The following is a 20,699-nucleotide window of genomic DNA, read 5'->3' as shown; positions in this document are numbered from 1 at the left end:
ACTGCAGGAGACAAAGCTTGTCTCTGGGTAGCAAATGCTGCCTTGGTTTCCTCCCTTCTCTCAAAGCATGGTCAGAAAGTCCTTGATGAGTAAGACCCTTCAGAGGAGGGGCAACCTAGGCCAGACATGATCACTTGGGAGGCCTTCATGGAAGGACTCGGGAGGCTTCAACAAAGAGCAATGGACTCTTACACCCCAGCTTTGACATAGCCCGAGTCCCCAGGTCTTCTGGGAGAAGCGCTTCCTGGCTCTAATCCTTCTAAGCCCGAATACCTGGCTTAGAAGGGGAGGGATGCAGCTCCTTGCCTTGCTAGAGCTTGTCCTGGGGAAAAATATGGCATCACAAAGACTTCCTGATAAACCTGTAAAATCTGCTCTGCTAAGAGTGCTTTCATTCATATGATAAGGGTTCGAGCAAGAAACTCTAAAACTCTGTTCCTGAGAGACTCTCAGACTAAGCCCTCAGATTTCTTTGAAATGTTATCTACAGTTTGATCCTTGCCTCCCAGTGTTCCTGTGGATTACAACCCAATAAAAACCCTTGGAGGAAGGGGCTCCAGGCTTTTTTCCCCTGAGAAACTGGCCACTGCTCAAGGCCTGTTTCCTCTGGGAAAATGCCTAACTCTCCTCCCCAAGCAGATCACATCATCTCTCTCTTATGTTTACTCTCATCCGTGGCACACCGGGGACTTGTGATCAAAGTCGCCCCCACAGGTATATATCATGATGGATTAGAGGACCAACAGAGGAAAAGAGGAAGTTTGCCAGAGACAAATTTTGCTATATCTCAAGCTGCCTCCCTGAGGTGTTTAGTTCGAATGAGTGGACCTTGCAACATGTTCAGTGAAATGTATGCTCAGGACTGAGAGGAGGCCTAGAGCAAAATATGCTATTTATATACATGATACACAGATATGGACAACCTTCAAAAGTATTAAAAAATTGATGACCCTCCTCAGTTAACACTATTCCTGGAGTATGTTAAACATCCACTGCCCCCCCCAAACCATTTTTGTTAAAAATCTGTCTTCTGTTACCTTAATACCTGAAAGGCTGCAGATGTATCAGGTAAAAGTACTAGAAAGCATATTGAAAGGCTGGAGTCTAATTTGATTCTAATATTAATTTACCGTGTGACCAAAATTGAGTATGTCTCAATCCCCTTAGAACACAGAGCTAAGTACAGTATGTATTTATGATCTGTGATTGGGAGACATTTTCTAATTTGCTTCACTCTTTTGTTGGCAGCTGCTTTTATACAAAAAAAAAATACTGGTCTTGGGAACTACTTCCTGATATCGACTTTAATTTTCTTGCAGCCAAACTATATGTTACATCACTTAGAGTAGTGACTCGCACTAGTTTCACAAGTGTGTATATGTGTGGATTCTGATAATTTTGTACTCTGTAGGGGAGGAAGAAAAACACAACTCAAGTTGGGAAAAGATTATCCTCAAAAATATTTCTTTGAAACTTGTTTTAGAGACCCTTGTTAGGTCAGGGTTTGAGATGGTGCTGAGGTGGGAAACCATGCCAGGCGACAACTCAGGTTTAGCCATCAGAAAGCGAGTTGACTCTTTGGTTCTGCTACCCACTAGTAAAGTGACTTTTACACAATTGTTAATTGGGGTAACATTTAGTTTGAAATCAGATTTTCTAAAATCATTAAAATAATGCAAAGGAAGACTTTGAGTACATGAATAAATAAAAAAATGGTGCCTTTGTTATGACGATGGTCGTGCAGGCAAAGAGGGAGCACAGAAGAAAGGAGGAGTTTGATCCTTTGCCCCTGCAGCAGCAAAATAACCCTTATCCTATCTTAGCAAAGCCATTTTCAGCTTTGTAGAGCCTTCCAAGAGGGACTGGAAACTGCCACTGATTTCGAGAAATGACTTTTTGCGTGGGCCAGTGTGGTTTTGTTGGTTGGGGTTTAATTCCCAGTCAGGGCACACACCTAGTTTGTGTGTTCAATCCAGTTTGTGTATTTGTCTCTAAAATCCAACAAATATGTATTTAAAAAAAAGAAGTGGCTTCTTTGCAACAGATGAGAGCATACCATCTCAAAGACCAAATTGTCCCCCACGAGCTTCTCTTGAATGGTGTTTCTCTGTGAGGAGTAAACAAGGGCCCACATTACAATTTCTGTAACTTGGGATGATGATCAACAACAATAACAATTACAACACCATTTATTCATTTATTGGGTACTTTCTCTATAGGTCAAGAAGTGGATTAAGTCCTTTACATACATTATCTTATTTTTTCAGTTTTGGGAGGTAGATATTATTCCATTAAAAGATAAAAATCTCAAGCTTTATTCCCTATTCTGCCTTATGTGGTGCACTAAAATACTTAGTCTTGTTAATACTTAACCCAGACTCCCTAGCTGCTAGGAATTTATGATAATTGTATAATTAGAATTTCAAATTTGGGACAGTGACTGAGAATTATTATCATTCATTATGTAACCTTACAAAGTATTTACTATAATAAATTTGTAGGCACTATCTTTTGGAGAAGTATACAGTTTTCTTAAGAAGAGTCACATATAGTTAATCAGAAAAAAATATGAATGAGATATATCCCTAATAAACAAGAAGGTGCTAAAATTAAATAATAATTCCAAATATTATCACTGAAATTATACATAAATACTGTGTGCCTGGCACAGTTATAATGTACTACTTAGTCTTCATAACAATTCTATGAGGTGGAGAATATTAAAGTTCCCATTTTATAAATGAGGAAACAGAAGTATAAATGACTAATTTTGAAAGAACTGATTAAATATCAATGACAGGAAAATGTCTACAATAATTGAAGAACACAGAACAAATGAAAATCCAAGAATCAGTCTTCATTTTAAATTCAAAATAATAACCATAACAAGAGTAACGCAAGAGTTGTGCCTTGACTGAAGGACATTAATGATCAATTTACAAATAAATCAAGTTTATATATCCCAGATATGTTAAAAAATTAAACAACTAAGCCAAAGCCAGCAAACTCCTTCCTTTTGCTAAGCTTTAGTCCTCCGAGGTCCAAGGCAATGCAGAAATTGCAACTCCATGCATCTTACCATCATTTGGTCTTAGACCTCCACTGCACATTTCTGTACTCCTGGAACTGTTAAGACCCATCATCTAGGTTTCATAATATAGTTCATTAGTCCTTTGTTCTTATTTTCTTTATAAAACTCAACAAATGGGTTGTCATGACATTATTTATGGAATAGACACCTTCATTTATGGAAATAACGATACACATTAAGTCATCTGCCTATAGAGTAGTTAACTTTCTCTTTTCTCTTTAAATAAATCAGTACTTGTGAGTGTTGCTTTTAATAAGATTAAGTGGCCTTCTTTTGTTGGAAAGAAAAGGAAGGGTTGTCAAGGAAAGTGTATAAAGGACCCATGGACAATGGGGGGGATTGAGGATGGGAGGTGGGAGTGGGTGGGGTGGGGTGCGGGAAAGTGGTAGCAGGAAAATGGAGACATCTGTACCTGAACAATTAAAAAAATTGTTAAAAACAAACAAAAGATATTCCCAAAGTGATCTCGCATCTGTGAAATCTGTTGCTTGCCTTTTGTAATTCTTACCTGGAATGCTTTACTTCAATAATATGGGGCATAGTCTAGTGATGGTCAAGTTCATCATTTGCAAAATGAAGTTAAACACATTTTTAATAATTAGCAAATCATCTTTCTTCTTTTCATAGAAATTGTGCTAGCTTTCATATACATGTTCCACAGATGTAAATGCTAAAATGCTTACTAAAAGCCAGGCAGTGTTCTAGGCTCTGGGAATATAAAGATGTTTAGGAATACCCACCAAGAACTAAATAAGACAGGGCACCAAAGCCACTCAGCTGAGTGTTATCTTGCAATTCTGGATTCTGTGTTATAATTTATCACTCACATTCTTTCGTAGCCTTTCTGATACTTGGCATGAATTTTCATTTTCTGAGCTCGGACCTCTCTTCTCCTGTTTCATTCTTCCACTGCTGTACTGGAACAAAGGTCACTTGAAATGGAAGCAAATCTCAGCTGTAACCAAAGGCGCAAAGATCAAAGTTGGCAGCTACATTTAGGCTCAGGATTAAGAGACTTCCTCTTTAAGATCAAAATTCCAGATGATCCAAATATAGGCAAATAAGCCCCGGTGGAACACTCAGCTTTCCGTGCTGAATCCAGGAAAGAAGCAAGAAATCACCACAGAAGCAACTCAGTCTCACTATCTCCAACCCCATGGGCTCCACGCTAATCACCTTCCCCAACAGTGAGATTGCATTTCAAAATATGGTCAAACACAAAACAGCCAAGTCAATCAAGCATTAAGTATTCAAGCACAATTATCCCAACACATGCCCAAGTACCAGCAGTGAAGCAGCTTAATTTGGGAGCAGCTCTGTAATCATCTCTCCGGGCAGCTGAGATTTTAACCTCTCCCCTCAGGCCTCCTGTTCAGGGATAGGAGAGCGGGGAGCTGGGCTGGCTGCCTCAGTGAGAGAGATCACAACAGGAGCAGACGCCCCCAAGCTAGGGGGGCCTCGTTTAAATGCATACTAAAGGTGGGGGAAGGGTAGGGGCAGAAGGTCTGCAGAAGTCCCCATTGTTGGGGAGAGTCCTGTGGGACAGATGGTGAGGCTAGTCACTCAGTCTAGCTGTCAGACACTCTCGGTCAAGTTCCCTGGGGACTGTGGGGCTTTCTTTCCACTTTTCGCTCAGGTCCTGTGTGTTTTCTCAGTGTGAGTAAGGGCTCTCTTTCTTCACCACCCCTCAGACTTCCAGGAGGCTGCGTTGCCTGCTCCTTCCCCCACTCTTTCCTTCTGCTTTCTCTGTTCTTTCTGGATCAGCTAACTCTGGGCCTCCCAGGACCCACTCGATGCAGAGAAAAGTGAGTGATTTTCTTTGTCTCTAATTGATGCTGCGCTCTCTTCCAGTGGCTTCTGACTGGCATGCTCACTCTGTTATTTAACAAATTACTCCACAGTCCTCGTTAGGACTATTGACATTTACTGCTAACCAACCCCTACAGTTAGGGGTGATGGGTAACTGACTTTCCTAGTCTTTCTTCTTCCTTTTATTTCATTCCTGAAACGGGGTGGACCTACCGAACTTCTGTGCTTTGATTTGGACTTTGCTCACCTTTCATGCTATGAGAGGGTATAAAAAATAAATAAACATTGACTACAGACACAGCTCTTATTTGTATTGCTAAGGTACACAGAGTCAGCGTTTTTACATACAACCCTGTCTTTAAAGCACTAGCTGTTGAAAATATATCTTGGCCTCAAAACCTGCTTCCTTTTAACATTATACACAGATTATGCCAAGGCAGCTATTCCTTAGAGTTTTCAGTTAAGATTTCCTCCAGCCTGAGATGTTGTTAAATTTGTTTTAGGTTTTAAACCACATTGGCAGTCCAGTGTGTGCTAATGATTCTTCTGTGAGCTGGTCAAAGTCAGCATCAGTGTGGAGAGACTGGTTCCTGGGGTTGGCTGGCAAAGGTCAAGTCAGAAATATCATTTATTACCCCTCATATGCCTAGGATTAATTTTTCTCCCAGGAACTCTTCTCTGGACACATATTCTTTTTAAAAAATATTTTATTTATTTATTTTTCGAGAGGGGGGACAGGAAGGAGAAAGAGTGGGAGAAAAACATCAATGTGCGGTTGCCTCTCATGTGTCCCCTGCTGGGGACCTGGCCTGAAACCCAGGCATGTGCCCTGACTGGGAATCGAACCAGCGACCCTTTGCTTCACAGGCCCGCACTCAATCCACCTAGCTACACCAGCCAGGGCTGGACACATATTCTTTAATGTTTCATTTTTGTTCTGGTGAACAAAATTTTGGTTTCGTGTTTGCCTTCTGTTCTTGTGAAAACTGTGGAGACAGAGGTTTTGTGTTCACATTAACCAGGTCAGGATTCAGTATTACTCCCTGGGACATCAGAGCAACTCAATACATTTTGACTAACTAAATAAATAAAAGGAATTTTAAAATGTTAGACATTAATAGGGAACACAATGAAATTTGAAAGAAGAAAGTATCTAATCTGAAAGTCAAACATTTCCTCTATACCCCAACTATTCCAGATGCTATTCCTATAGACTACAGTAAAACCACAATGTTTTACTTGGGAGTAAAATGGCTGTGAGGGATTAGAAAGAAAATCTGAAATCACTATATATTCATGGTCTAAAACATTCAAGAACTCTAACCATTCAAGTGTTAATGTCCTAAGGAGACAGGCTCACCAACTGGCAATTTGCACAAGTAGTTTTGCATGAAGTGCAGTGGCCACATTTGCAGGAGATGGGATAGGAGGTTGGCCTTGTCTCTGGGCACCCCGTCCCTCACCAACCCCCTGGGCGAGTCCTTTGCACACAGGGGTTGCAATGCAGAAGCAGAAGTTGTGGGTTCATTATGTGTAGTGTTGTTTTAGTGCTCAGGATACAGCGTGTGACACAGACAGGGGTGGGGGCCACCCCCACCCCTGAACAGCACTGCCACAGGCCTTTGGGGATTTACTGCTTTTTGAGCATCAGGAGATGGGACCCTTGACATTTATATCAAACTTCTTCTGTGGATACCTGTGGTGGCAAGATACCATCTGTTGGCTTTCCAGAATATCAGAGTAGGTGGAGAGCTGAGGAGCTGAAGAGAAAAGAATAGGAAGAAGTGGATACATCTCATTGTGGGAGAGAAATGCAAACATACCAAAGAAAGTACATGCTGATTGAAAATTTGAAGGCTACATACCCTACTTTGGAAGACAGAAATAAAAGCTAGGTCATATTGCATATGCACACTTAAACACGTATTTTCTCTTCATTGCATGTAAACCTAGCACCAGAAAACTCATCTTGCACAGGTGACAATATACCTTCCAATTTGAAATCATAAAATAGTCTGCTTAGAGATGGGTTTCTCTTAATTTTTGTTTTATCATTTTCTTAAGAAAAGCTCCTTTAATCTGTTCAGTCTGATATGGTTTTAAAAACAATCGGAGACTATAAAGCAGAATTGGCAAATGTGTGCTAAACACACTGACATCATCCCATACCCATTAGAGATATTGCTAATCAGTCCTTGCCTTCATTGCAGCCTTAGAATCTGGATATACCAGCACCTTCTACCAAGTGATCTGTGCTAGTATTTGAGGTTACTCCTATTTACCACCTTCGCTTAAAGATGACAGTGATGTACTCTGAACACTAAAACATAGAACATGAGTTTCATTGCTTAAGAAGTACTGAGAAGAGCCCAGGATACAAATTTTACTGGTAAAAGGGCATGTCTACCATTGTCAAGAACTGCTGCTGGTTCCCACAAGGAGCCACTCAATATAGCCTGTGGGCTGGAGTAAGGGATTATCATGGGAGGAAGAACTTGCTCACGTGACAACTTGGGGAATTTATACTTTCCTCACTACGTGTTTCCATGGCGCTGGTGAGTATTACATTGCATTGGGGAAACTAAAGAGGCCTAGAACAATTTCTAAGTAGGTGGTTTCTCAGTATTAGCAGGCTATAGGACAGGAATTGGAAGACCATTCACCTTGGCCATCTTTTACTAGAAATGACAAGGGAAAGCATTGATCTCATTTCGTTTCTCTTGGAACATGATCTTCAATTCACAGTGAGTGAAGGCCTTCAGTCTGTATGGTAACATACAAAGAAGTTTGTCACAGGAACTAACAGAACAATAGTACAAATTCAAAGAGTGCTACTGGCCAGGAGCATCTTCTGAGTCTTTTCTTCACACTGCTCAGAATAAAAAAACTGAAGAGCAAGTTGCTTGTTTCATGGTTCGTTTAGCTGTCATTTGAGTGTTAATGTGTTTTGCATGAGGAATTACCTTGTTTGATCCTCACAACTACTGTATGAATTATTCCCATTTTAAATTAAATACACTAAGACCAAAATGAGAATAAAATACGGCCACAGAGCCTGAAATGCTCAAATCAGGATTCATATCACATCTGTCACAACAAAGTCAATGTTTCCCCTGACCACACATTATAAATCAACTTCAGAAGTAAATAACCTGTGCACCCAGAAGAACTTTAGGGCCTGTATGTCTCTTCATTCTCCCTCTTGGGTCTGAGGTTTAGATCTTCCTTCTCCCTGGTCAACACTGACCATTTTGTGTGCCCCATCTGGGTCTGGTAATAGGACAGAGAAATCACATTTCTATAACTTTGTTCTCTGTAACAGAAGAGAATTCAAGACACTCTTCTCTGAGGTTTTATTCTCTGATACAGGGAGTAACTAACCAGGCTATTTAAGGACCTCACTTGCGGGGATCTCTCTTTTGACTGTTTTAAGCCAGAAGTAGATATGATTACATTAAAAGTATAAATATTCCCAATAGGCTGTTCATTGGTAGGGGTAGAAGACAGTAAATGGAAGTAAGATCATTCTTTGTCACTTTAATTCTTCAATCAACAGATATGCTCTGGGGTGATATTATCATTTAACGGCAGATATAAAACAAGTATCAATCAATGCAAATGGGCAGGTCCTGGAAGCTCCCCCACCATGCCAGACATTATGAACTATTAAGTGCTAAATCCTGGGGAAATGTGTAGGATGTGGGGTACAATGGGAAGACTCAGAGGAATAACAATTACCTACTAGTAAGAATGTTTTTCAATATTTTAGAAACTAGTAGTTCCAAAAAGTGGTACAGCAGTGAAACGTCAGCCCTGGATATGCTTCTTAAAGCCTGACTTAACAACACCTGATTGAATATTTTAACATGTCAAGAAGAGTGTGTTGCTCAGAAGAGGGGTATTGTTAGCTACGGAGCAGAAAAATAGAGGCCAATGCCATCCTAGTGTTGAGCCAGAAGAGACTTCGGTCCATTCAGCAGAACTAATCGATGGTGGAGATGACCCAGCTGGCTCTCTGAGTCTAGATCCATTAAACAATCAAGCTACATAACTAGTCCCTTACTCTGCTTCCATATCTATTTTAAAATTTATCTTATTTGAACTTCTATGCTGCTTTTTCTCTATGAAACAGCTAAGATCAAAACATTTTTACACAATCAAGTGCATGTTGAGCTAACTTGGAGAAAGTAGTAGATGTCTGTTACATCACTGTTTTCAGCACCCTTCACTGATCAGCTTTAAGTTCAATAATTAACACAGATATTGGGCATGAGTATATTCCTAGGGAAAGTTTGATTTCAATACACCTCATATGTTTAACTTAGAGAGTCTTGAAAGAACTGTTAGAGCAATACCAGCCAAGTTCTGCATTATATATGAGAGCTATAAGAATAATACAAGAAGACAAGTCCAATTGTTTCTTAAGTGCTGGTAAGGCTAAAAGTGTAAATAGGTTCTAGGAGGGTTGGATAAATTCATGGATGTCAACTCTGAGCAGATTTGTATCTTCTCAAGTCCTCTGAGATTTATGTGATTGATATTGTCTTTCAGACAGATTGTGCTGTCAACTGAAATTACAATTGTGCCCCTTATCCATGGAGGATATATTCCTAGACCCCCAGTGGATGCCCCAAAATGACCAAGGAAAGTATCAAGCCCTATATATACTATATTTCCCCCTATAAGTACCTTCATACCTATGATAAAATTTAACTTATATATTAGACACAGTAGGAGATTAATAAAATAACTAATGATAAAGTAGCACAATTAGAACAATATATGCTATAATAAAAGTTATGTAAATGTGATGTCTCTGTTTGCAGTAAATTTTATATCTTCAGGCTCAAACTTATTCCTGAACCTGTGTAACAACCTTCTATGTGCAGTAAATGGCTTGGTGTCACTGGTTTCAGGGGATCCCTTGGTGCAGTCTTTGTATAGACTCAATGCTTTCTGGTATAACACATTGTCAATCAGAATGTTTTCTGTTCATGCCTTCCATCCACAAATTTAATGCCCTTTTCATCTTCACTATGCACTTATAATGCACTGTGGTAATAACTTTTGCGGTTTTGAGGTACAACAACAAAACTATCACAAATTCATTTTTCCTTCACAATTTCACAGATAGAAAATTCTTTCTTACTGTTGACCTTAGCAACCTCAGCATACAATATTTTTTCATCCCTTAATAAGTTGAGAACTTTCACCATTTCACTTGAAGAAAGCACTTACACAGCTTCTCGCTGGCATATCTGAATTGATAGCATCACTGCTCTTGCTTTTTGGGGCCATTATTGGAACACAAGCACTGTAATACCATGACACTCAATCTGATAACCCAGACAGCTCCTAAGTGACTAAGGGGCATGTAGGCTCTAGGGCATGGATACACAGGACAAAGGAATGATTCGTATCCTGGGAAGACAGAGTAGGATGGGGTAAGATTTTGTTTCGCAACACTGAATGTCATGCAATTTATAACTTATCAGTTGTGTATTTCTGGGATATTCATTTAATATTTTTGGACTGTAGTTGAACACAGATAACTGGATCTAGAAAGCAAAACCACAGGTAAGGAGGGACTGCTCTATTAGGCTGGTTGAAGAATGAATGTGACCCATCTGATGATATCCTGTGGGACTGTGGAGGTTAGCTCTAGTCTAAATATATGATAGAACTACCCCAACACTCTAGTTTCTAACCCTCAAACCTGTAAGTGTTCCAAATATGAAGGGATTGAATACAGGCATTTGGAAGCTTCTACAATCATTGGAAGAGTTCAGCAGTAAAGATGAGCTGAGTCATCACTGAAGATCTCTGCCTGTAGCAAGTGGTTCCTAGGAACCTCCCACTGCTTATATCAGCTGGCAACACTCACTTGAGGACTCAGAAATAGCCCCTAATCATTGCTTAGAACACAGATTAGGTATTCACATATCTGTTGACACATCTCTCTACACTGCCTCTGGTGTATAATGGCCTCTTTTTTCCATCCACCTCCTAAACTGCAGATGTGTGGCCTTCATTGGCTGGTTCTAACTTGGAATTACACAGGAAATGGGAGCCTGGGAAATGTGGTTCCTGGCTTCTCTTCTGTGAGACCTTAAATAGATGGAGGTGATTTCAAGCTGACAACAGACAACTTAGCACTACATGGTAGAGGCCATTTCTGAATAAATGAAAAAAATGAATATGAACTTTCACATCTGAATACTTTGAAGTAGCCACATTCTGATACAGCCTTTTAAAAACTAGTCAGGAACACTCTAATGTTCTGGTGGCTGAGAGACAGAATCTTATTTGGGGACTTTCTAAGAGAGGAGCCTTGCTGATTCCTGAAACTTACTGGTTCTCAAATTTAAGAAAAAGAAGAAGAACTGGAAGAAAGAATGTGTTTGCAACACACCATACTCTGCCAAACACCTTAAAATATCACCACAGTGAACTGCATCAGATGAAGCATGAAGAATTTTACTAGGGGAAACATTCTGTATTTAGAACTGGAGTCCTCATGTCCACAAAGTAACAAGTCATCAAAACAAGCATGATTGACTGTTCCAGAATTTTTCTATTAATATACATTTGTAGCTTGTTCATTTTTGGTCACCTGCTAGTGCTTGCTACCAGACAAGTGGTAGCAGGCATCAAAGTTTAAGGATGAATTTTGGGAGAAAATTATCTTCTCTAAAAAGACAGGTTTTATTTCTCCTAAAATCTTTTAAAAGATTCCCAGTATTATGCACTAACACTTGGCCACCCCAGCCCAATGCCTCACTGGGAAATTGATTATAATGCCATGGGTTTGAGTCAACTATGTAAAAAAGTGTTAAAGTATTGGCCTAACAAATTTTTAAAAGGTGAAGAAATTATAATAACCTGTCACCTAATTACCCTCAAATTACCTGCTGCTACTAGAACCAACATTTAGATGGAAATCCTTAAGGATGTTCAAAGCTGAGATTCTATGCACTGCACATCTCTAGAAGTGCATAGAAGTACAGTTTTTTCCGTGCCAAAAAGTTCTCATCGATGGCTCAAAGTCATGGAAATTTGCAGAACTAGTGGACAAATGTGATCAACTCTACACCAGAAACCCAATACAGCAAGGAAGAAGGGTCTTCTATCAGGAAAGCAGAAAAAGAACTGACATTTAGAGCTGAGAAAGGAAGAGACAGAAAGAGATGGGGGAGAGAGAGGGAGAGAATTAATGTGGGAGAGGGGGAGAGTGAGAGAGAATAAAAGAGAGACAGACAGAGACAGAACATGTACACGTGCATGCACTAACATTTTTAGTGGATCAAGATCAAGGGCATAGCCTATAGTTTAGATATTAAGGTATCATCATCTTCTTCCAGGACTTAACAATTGGTACTATGAGAGAAATGAGGGAAAGCTATTCTCTTAATTTTCTTATAACTTAGCCAGGGAAAGTTCTCTAGAAAATGGGGATGGGGCCTTGACTCTTTCCAGATGAATGTCAAATATATTTATTTTAAAATGTGTGGTGAACTGTCTTGCTGTAACCAAAACCAGACAACAGAAAAGAACATCTTGCATCTCAGAAAGGAAATTTTCCGAAGGATAGGGCTCTTGATTTTGTGAACCAGACGCAAGAGTGGGGTCAAGTTCAGTGGAGTTTCACGCAAGTTGTATACTATGTATATTGAAACTTGAACTACCTCTGACCTTGCCAGCCTGGTTCCATGGATGACTTCTCATTACTCTTAGGATAAATTCTAAGCTCCTTACTGTGGCCTGAAATATCCTAAATGATTAGACCTCTACCCACAAGTTCAGGCTCCCGGTACTTCCATCTTTATTTGCTAAGCTCCAGCCACACTGTGGCTTTCTTAATGTTGCTCACAGAAATTAAACTTATCCCAACCTGAGGGGCTTTATCTGTGCTATTTCCTCAGTTCCTCACTTTTTCAGACTTTTTGAAACCATCTGAGACTTTTCCTAACCACCCCATGTCAAAGACCTTGCGTCAGCCCAAACAAGCCATTCTCTTTCCAGTTTTTCTCCTTTAATTTCTTCATAATGTTTAGCAACTTCTGAAATTAAACTGTGTATACTTTTAAAATCTGTATCCACCACCAGAACATAAACTCCATGAAAACGAGGATCTTATCTTTTTCAATGATGACATTACTGAGTTGAAAAAGTGTACCATCAGGAGAGACAACTCAGAGCTACACATGCATCTTTAATGATTTGTTCATTTATTCTTTCCTTTAAAGGAAAAAAAAATTGTTAATCACCTGCCTTTTGCCAAGCACCAGGGATTGAGTAATGAGCAAAAGACCTGTCCTCCTGGAGCTTATATTCTAGTATTCGGAATAGCCAATAACTAAATATAATGATATCTGGTATACTATGAAAAAAATTAAATGGGGTATGAGAAAAACATGCTTAATCTGGCATTTTATATGGGGTGTTCAACAAAGGCTTTCTAAGGAAGTGACATTTAAGCAAAGACCTAAAAGAAATGAACAAGTTACTATGTGATACTGGACAAGAGAAATGTTATTCCATGCAGAATAAATAGGAAATGCAAAAACCTTGGGTGGGAGTATACTTGGTATGGCCAAGGAACAGCAAGGAGGCCAAGGTGGCTGAGAGCATATGAAGGGGGCAGAGAGAATAATTCTGAATGGTTAGTAGGGCCAGGTCCACAGAGAGAAGCTGTGGAGGCTTATACTTGGTCTTCGGGGAATCAAGGAAAGCCCTGGGAAAGTGGGAGTGTGAGGCCTGGCCTATCTCAATCTCTTTGGGACTCCTGGGGTTCAGCACGAATCTCATTACTTCACCAGCTGTCCACATTTATGGCAGGCAGCCTTCAGGGCTGCATCAGACTTCTTATTCTTCTGTGAAGAGGCAGCAAATAAATCAGAAGGCAAGTTCCTCTGTGCAAGTGTTACAACCTTGAGGGGCCATGGGGCAATTTAGGGAAGAAAACAGGTATAGGTAAGAGCCTTTGTGATCGAGGTATTAGAGAAACAATGGACTATTTGACCTGGTTTATGTGATCTCAGATTACTGAGAACTGTTTATTTGTGAAATGCCTGTATTAATAGGTCTGCATGTTCACTATTGTGTATGCATGTGTGAACACATGGTATTGAGCCTGGCAGACATTCCCTGTCATCTCAGTGGGGACAGACTTGGAGTCCACACAAAGTCCTTAATTTTACATGGAGAAAACTAAGGTCCAGAGAACCGAAGTCCTGTGTGTAAATGTGCACACCTGGTCGAGATTTGAGGTCCAGCTCTGTCCGTGTCTTCCCCTCTATGAGCTCCTTCAAGACACAGTCTGGCTTCTGAAGAACACATTCAGTCTACATGGTTTAGGCATACAACGTAGCCATCTGTGAAAGTCAAATAAGCAGAAGGAAGAAATGTTAGTGCCACCAAACCTAACAGGAGGATCAGCTGTAATGGCTGGTGTTTGAACCTTGCCCTGTACCACATTGCTACTTCCTTCCATACTTTGAGGCTATTCAGGAACTTGCTGACAACACAGAATTCCAGAAAATAGAGACCTCACAGACAAAGTAGAGTTGAATATTTGCTAATTTTTTTCTCCCACATTTCCCCTTCAAAGCAGAGTGCAGCCAATTTAGCCCACATCACCTTCCTGTGTGGCTGGCTGAGAGGTGCAGTGTGTGTGTATCTGTATGTAAACTGGTTACTGAGTCTTTGCAATTCTTTCTCATGCCTGCCCTTGCATCAGCCACTGCTGCCTTGCCCTTGGCTCACCCCCTGCCAGGGCCACTGGCATCTGATTATGCACTGAGCATCGGCCTGCCTTCTTTGACCATCTTACTAAGGCCAAATCAGAATGAGATGATCAGCTTAAATGACATGAGAAGTTCTCCTCCCCCTTATCACAAATGTTTAGTCAGTTTAAATCTGGCTACTCCTCAAAGGATATACTTGAAACAGAGGTGATGCTACTCAAAGATTACCAAGATTCCTCTCCTACTTCACACACACTTCAAATATCATTAAGTTTCAGTGTTCTCTTCTCTTCATATTTTCTCTCTCTCCAGTGTATCTCCTCACATGGTGTATTAGTCAGGGTGTTCCAGAGAAATAGAATCAATATAATATATAGAAATGGATAACAGGAGATTTGCCATAGGGACTGGCTCATTATGGGGGCTGAGAAGTCCCACGTCTGCCATCTGCATGCTGGAAACCCAGGAAAGCTGGTGGCATCATTGAGTCCAAGCCCAAGGTCTGAGATACAGGCTTGCTGATGATATAACTCCCAGTCTGAAGCCAAGGGCCTCAGAACATGGGATATGCGGACATGTGGGAGAGGGGACAGGCAGCTCATATAAGTCCTGGATTCCAAAGGCCAGAAAACCAGGAGCTCCCATATACGAGGGCAGAAAAAGATGGATGTCCCTGCTCAAGAACAGAGAATTTGCCCTTTCCTGGCAATAAATTGATAGATTTTGATATTTTGAGTATGCCAGCTATTTCCCTCATGTTGATTGTTCTCAATGTTTCAGTTTGATCGATATCAACTTCAACTGGTCTACCTGACCAGCTGAGGCATTGCCCAGTGAGAACTCTGCAGCACAAAACTTTGCAAACCACTTTTGACACATTGGACAGCACCTTCTTTGTACAGTGCACAAATCTTTTTTTGCATTTCAGTTGCATTTTTTCCTTTCTTGAAATAGTAAAGTATAATACTCCAAAAATATTTGGTATCTTCTTCCATCTTCATTACTAAAATGGCTGCACAAAAATTGACCAACTTTGATTATGTTTTTTAAGTGCACACTGATATGACAACTATCACAGTACAATGTAAAAAATTGTTTTGAATGAAGTTAAAGACAACTAAGTGACCAGTTTGATTAGACAGGAGACTGTCTAGAATGACTAGAGCCATTGTACCAAAAAAACAAAAACAAAAGCAAAAACAAAAGAACTTTTCGGCCAACGCAATAGCTGGTCCTCAATGGATCGTATGCTGCCTACCCACATTGGTGAGAACAGATCTTCTTTACTTAAGTCTATTGATTCAAAGTTAGTCTGTCCTGGAAATTCCTTCACAGATAAACTCAGAAATAATGTTTTACTAGCTCCCTGGGCATTCCTTTGCCCAGCAAAGCTGACACACAAAATTAACCACCCCGCGGGGTCCTCTGATCACTCATTCACCACCAACTCCCATCTCCTTATCCAGAGCTCTGAACTCCCTCCTAACTTCTAAATGCTAGAACAGCATGCTCTGAGTCTCAAAGAGCACATTCTGGCCATTCCCTTCCCAATCTTACCTCTGTACTTCCTTAAAAAATCCTTCCTTTTTCTTCTATATTCAATTAGGAAGCTGCACTGCAGTCAGCACAATTTCCCAAGCTGAAAATGCTCCTCCCCTAACCTGTCTAATCAAACTGGTCACTGTGTCCTTGCGATTCTCTCTCATGCCTGCCCTTGCCTCAACCACTGTTGCCTTGACCTTAGCTCGCCTCCTGCCATGCCCTCAACAACAGAATCCTTATCATTTACATGACCACTTGTCAAACCCTCCTGCAACAGCCAGCAATGCACGGCTACCAACTTTTTAAAAAAATAATTTTATTTAGTTATTTTAAAAGAATAAAGGAAATTCCCAAATAGGAATCCAATAAGGTTTGAACATCAACACTGTTCATGGAATAAGGCCTGCCAGAGTTTTTTTTTTTTTAAGATGACAGCTAAAGCATATAAGTGCTGGGATGTTTGTTCAAAAGGAAAACCAACCTCATCACTTTACAGGCACATGCCAAGTGGAAGGAAAGGAGTGTCGGAACTATTTAGATTCTGAGAGGGCTTTTTTTGGTTCTCTGGTTAGATGACTCCAAGCCACATGACTTCCCTGAGCTTTGACTTTCCCATCTGTAAATTCAGACATTAATATTGTCTGCTTGGGAGGGCTGCTGTATTAAGTATGACAGTGTGTGCAAGGGATGTCTCTCTCTGCCCTACTCAGAGTAAATGACACAAGATTCAGTTTTTTCCTCAGCACTGCCTAGTGACTTCTTCCTTATGCACACTCATGCTTCCCATCAGGAATGCCTGACCTGAGCATGAGGGGCTGGACAATTTCACCAACATGCTTGACTCGAGGGTGTCTTAAGGTGAGCAGCCTTTTCTTCAGAGTCCTGAGCCTGGGTTTCAGGTGCACGTTTCCACCAGCTGGCTGACATATGTGGCCTGCTGCAGACTAATTTCTTCTGACATGTTGCCTTGAATGCACAGTCACAGAGCATGTGCTAAAGTGCTAAACATACCCAAACTGTGCACTTTCCAATCTGTGAAAGCTTTTTGGTGGGTCCAGGCTTTTTTTCTTGACCTGAGGCATCATAATGGAGCAGCACATGGACATCTCATTGAGGCAATCTGTCATTTTGCAAGTGCTTAATAGCAGCAGCGGTACCTGTGTCCTTCTCAGTGAGCCAGGCGCCACCAAACAGCTGCTCTTCTTTCGAAGTTGGGGCTGCATTAATGAGCTTGCAGACAAAGAACTGACCGTGCAGCATGGCTCTGGGTCCACACACAGGCTGAAGGTAAAGTACAGAGTGAAAGCTGCACCCCAAAATCCTCTGACTTCATTTACAAAAATTGGTACGGGGCCCAAATGAGCTAATGTGTTCCTTGAGACTTTCAGACCTTGGAAAGGTGAGATCGCCCCTCTGCCGTTTTTAACAGTCATGACAGCTAGCTATCGGTTATCTGGCACTGCGGAATGTAAGTGTTAGCACACTCTGAATCTCACGATAACCCTCTAAAGCGCAGGTGGCAAACACAAGGCCCGAGGGCCGAATCTGGCCCTCCACCTTGTTTCATCTGGCCTGGCACCTTGTTTCTGGTTGATGGCAGCACCTAGCTCCTTGCCCAGAGTTAAGGAGTAGTTGCATTTCAGGGGTGTCAAACTCATTTTCCCCGGAAGTCATGTCAGCCTTGCAGTTGCTTTCAAAGGGCTGAATGAAATTTTAGGACTGTATAAATCACAGGTGGCAAACACAAGGCCTGCAGGCTGAAACCAGCCCTGCACCTTGTTTTATATGGCTGGCACCTCATTTTATTGGGCCCAGCACCTTGTTTGCATCTGGCAGCAGTGCTGAGCTCCTTGCCCCTAGTTAAGGAGTAGTTACATTTATACAGATGTAGAAATCAAACCCAAAGCTACTGCTAGTACTGGTAAAATAATAATACACATTAAGCAGCAATAATACTATTAGTAAGAGTATTTCCTTAGCCTTTGCCATGGGGTAACACCTAGTGCTTACATTCATTATTGACTTCTCTCAACAACCCATCAACTAGGTATCTTATCCTCTTTCTACAAAAGTGGATTTTGAGGTCCAGAGAGGTTAAGTAACTCGCTGAAGGTTACAGAGCTTGTACATAGCAGAACAAGACTAGACTCCAGGTCCCTTGACTCTGTAGTATTTCCAGTGGTTCATGTGTATCTCAGGCAATTAGACCCCAGGTGAGTGAGTGGTGTCCGGGACATTAGGACATGCACATAGGCCAGCATGGCCAAAGCTGAAAGAGACAAATAGGTACACAGCTGTTCCTTTGGTCATCCAATGATTTTAATCGCCTGCTTTTCACCTTCTGTCTGGTTGCTAAGAAATGATGACTAAAAGGACAGGTTCTAAAAAAAACCTGGCTTCAGGTATAAGTTGTATGAGTTCAGTTGAACCCTCTGACAGTTGTTTTAAAATATCTGTGCATGTGCGCACACACACCCACATCTATGTCACACATGGATGGAGGACGAGAGCAGAGAGCTGTAGGCTGATTACGTGTCCTTTTCTGCTTCCTGACAGCTATGAAACTACAAGTGGGTAGATTATAGTTGAAGATAAAAATAGGCATTATTCTGCCGCTTTCTCTTCCCAGCTTTTTAGTCGCTCCAGCTTGAAAGCATATTGTAGCATTTTATTGTAGTCTGGGCTCTTGTGGATTCTCTTGTTTGTGACTCTTTTTTGGAAAACTAGAAACATTCCCTCTTCATGAAGAAAGGAACTCAAGTACCAGTGAGAGAGAGGCAGTGGTGTGTGTGTTTGTGTGCAAGTGTGTGCATACACACCCGTGTTCCTCCCAGTGCCTCTAAGAGAAGACAGGCTGTAGAGTGTGAATATGAATAGAGCGGAAATTGGAAATTGACACAGCTGTTTCTGTTTAACTGTAACCACTTTTAGAATTTCAGGATGCACTAAGCTTCCAAAACTAGGCAGCCCACTCAACCTTGGGATTAAAGATTATTGGGGGGTAGGGGGAGTGATCTGAACACATTGGACGCATCATCCCAGGGTCTGAAGGACCTCCTTCATCCCAGCATTGAGGGTCATTCGGTACAACACATGCCGGGCATCCTCTTTGGCAATTAAACTGAATGCTACAAGTAGCTGCATGTCAGGTCTATCATGTAAGAAAAGCCTCTTCCTTTCCCACACATCTTCTCCATTCGTTTTCCTGAAATTTTAGCTTACGGTCGCTTCAAACATAGCGAAGTATGATGTTCAATGTTTCTAAACTTGGGTTCCCTTCCCCACAGCACCCCCGGTTGCTGTGTTTTAAAATGCACATTCTGTGCCCACCACAGGTCTATGGGTTTTGAGTCTAACAGGAATCTGAATTTTAATAAACTCCCCTGGCTATTCTTGCAAACACTAAAATTTTCGAAGGCCTGGTAAAGTGACAAAGAAAAAGAATTCTGATGCTGCAATTGCCTAGACTTAATCCAGGACCTACCACTTTGTACCTAGGGGGGAAAAACAAGATACTTGCAGATGCTGTGTATTGCCTACTTATTTACAAGGGGGGGTGACATTGGTCAACTCACATTTCTGTAGGCTCTGTTTATTTATCTTTAAAATGGGGATGACAATGGTGTCTAGAGTATAACATCGTTATGAACATTGAGAATACATATGTATTAACATAGGGCAGTGGTTCTCAACTGGGCTTAGGTGACCTTGTCCACTGGTGGGACAACTGTCAATGTTTGGGCACATTTCTGGTTGTCAAAACCCGGGTTGGGGGGATGGTACTACTGTCATCTAGAATAGAAGTCAGTGATGTGGCTAGATATCCTACAAGGCATAGGGAAGCCCCCCCCCACAATAAAGAATTATCATCCCAAAATGTCAATAGTTGACATTTTGAGAAACTCAGGCATAGAGCCCAGCACATCATGCCTGGCTTCAAATTCTGGGTGCCACCAGTCTAGCTGTGTGATCTCAGGTAGGTTGCTCAATCATTTGGAGTTTCAACTTCTCCATCTGTAAAATAAGGATAAAAATACCTTCCTCACAAGGCTAGTGAGGGCTCCAGGACGTAATATGGAAAACACATCTGGTATATTTTCAGGAGGGCTCTTTCTTTTATTTCCTTATTCTGGCCTGATTTAAAAGGGTCTGATTTCTACATTCATAACAAGCTGGGAAGCCTAAGGCCTCCTCACCTTTAATTTGTCAAGTGAGGTACTTTATGAGTTGGCGCCAAGCAGGGCACAGATGGCCCATCATCTGAGCATGCATGCATGGCCAGGCCCTGTTAGTGAGGTTAGGAATCAGAGGGCCCCCTGCTGGGCCAAGGCTCCAGGACAGCCCCATAGAACAGCCACAGGCTGAAACCCTTGCCCTGAGTGCACTATTAACCCCATGATGCTATATTAAAATAATGGAGAACGAGCATATTAGAAAGGATAGGACAAAACCTAAAAATAAATCTGGCTAACAAGGTGAGGTTTCTGATCTGGGCAGTACAGAAACACCAC

The sequence above is a fragment of the Artibeus jamaicensis genome, unplaced genomic scaffold, assembly GCF_021234435.1.
Source record: "Artibeus jamaicensis isolate MK-2021 breed Jamaican fruit bat unplaced genomic scaffold, CSHL_Jam_final scaffold_1964, whole genome shotgun sequence".
NCBI lineage: Eukaryota > Metazoa > Chordata > Mammalia > Chiroptera > Phyllostomidae > Artibeus > Artibeus jamaicensis.
The sequence above is the reverse complement of the archived record's forward strand: the minus strand, read 5'-3'. Positions refer to the sequence as shown.